Raw genomic sequence first — 1,757 nt, 5'->3', positions numbered from 1 at the left:
TATCTCTAGTTTACGAAGTTTTTGTCACACAAACTCACCTTCACGTGTTGGCCAATTTAATAATATGTACCTACAACAAGTTTCGGAAAAAAGTGGTCGGCTATTCTCGAGGTAGAGCCTTGTTTATAAGAATTCGTGCACTTTGACCCCATATTCTAGGTCGATACCAAGGCAGGAGCCAGGAGGGGTGTATGGCAACAGACAAGCCCATAACAAGGCAATTTCATGGAAAAACTTCATTTTTTTTGCAAAAACATTCACTCAAAACCCTACACTGTACAACCCACCACAAAAATGCCAAGAATTCAACAAAAATCCCACCCAAGAAAGGGTTTTAAAGTTCTTTAGCTCATTTTAATTTTGGTCTCTCACCCAGCAACTTGTGCGCATGCCCTTCAACCCGCGTCACCCCTTCTATATGATGATGAAGAAGAGTTAAGGAAAACCACCCCCCTTTACTGATACACTGGGGGGGGTGCGATCATGTTTCCCAAAGATGGACTTCATTGATAGCCCCCTTGGGAATTCAGGTGCAGTTGTATGCCCACACTCTGGGCCTGTACTGAAGGCTTGTACAGCATACCTGCCAATATCACATGACTTTTTTCAAATGTCAGGGGGGGTCTGTTTGTCAACACCTGCCAATCAGTAATAACTAAAGTCTGTTCTACTACTTTGATGTGAAATTTCAACTTTTCAATAGAAAATTTTCTACTTTTGACAACTTTTCTATCAGCCACCTCACATACCGTACCAATAAAATTCCCAAGATTTACACATATTCAGCTGAGAATAAAGAGCTAAAAGTTCTCCCAATACCCCAAACCCCTTTTCTTTGACAGAAAACATTGTCCAGTAACACATTCAGGGCAGATATAGCAATATCTTTTCTTTATTTGGCTCCTGTGAAGACTTATAAGGGCTATTTGTGACTGCGTGGGGGGGGGGGGTAGCTCCTGGGATGGGCACATTTTGATTGGCAGTTTTTAATAGATGAAGAGCACAATGGTATAAACCTTAGTAAATCACTTAGTACATCATTCTTAAGGAATATGTACCACTTTTGCAGTCATTCAACCTCTTGCAGGAGTTTCTGCCAGCTTTTATCATTATATACACACTGCCCCAGATTTGAACACACTATACTGTATTAATGTCACTCTTTTGTGAATCAAAAAGGCAAAAAAATGTACCCACATACCCCAAATTAGGTCACCATCTAACAATATGTACTTGTAGATGATGTTGAAACATGATTTTATCAAATCCAATACAGCTATCAGGTTGAGAAGAACACTATGTATATATAGCCCCAAGCACTATAGGGGAGACATCACTGAAAGGGTTTTCCATTGAAATATATGCTAAATCAGACATGAAAATGGGCATCATATCTCTAGTTTACGAAGTTTTTGTCACACAAACTCACCTTCACGTGTTGGCCAATTTAATAATATGTACCTACAACAAGTTTCGGAAAAAAGTGGTCGGCTATTCTCGAGGTAGAGCCTTGTTTATAAGAATTCGTGCACTTTGACCCCATATTCTAGGTCGATACCAAGGCAGGAGCCAGGAGGGGTGTATGGCAACAGACAAGCCCATAACAAGGCAATTTCATGGAAAAACTTCATTTTTTTTTGCAAAAACATTCACTCAAAACCCTACACTGTACAACCCACCACAAAAATGCCAAGAATTCAACAAAAATCCCACCCAAGAAAGGGTTTTAAAGTTCTTTAGCTCATTTTAATTTTGAG

The sequence above is a fragment of the Branchiostoma belcheri genome, unplaced genomic scaffold (genome assembly GCF_001625305.1).
Source record: "Branchiostoma belcheri isolate BF01 breed outbred unplaced genomic scaffold, Haploidv18h27 scaffold297, whole genome shotgun sequence".
Lineage (NCBI taxonomy): Eukaryota > Metazoa > Chordata > Leptocardii > Amphioxiformes > Branchiostomatidae > Branchiostoma > Branchiostoma belcheri.
The sequence above is the reverse complement of the archived record's forward strand: the minus strand, read 5'-3'. Positions refer to the sequence as shown.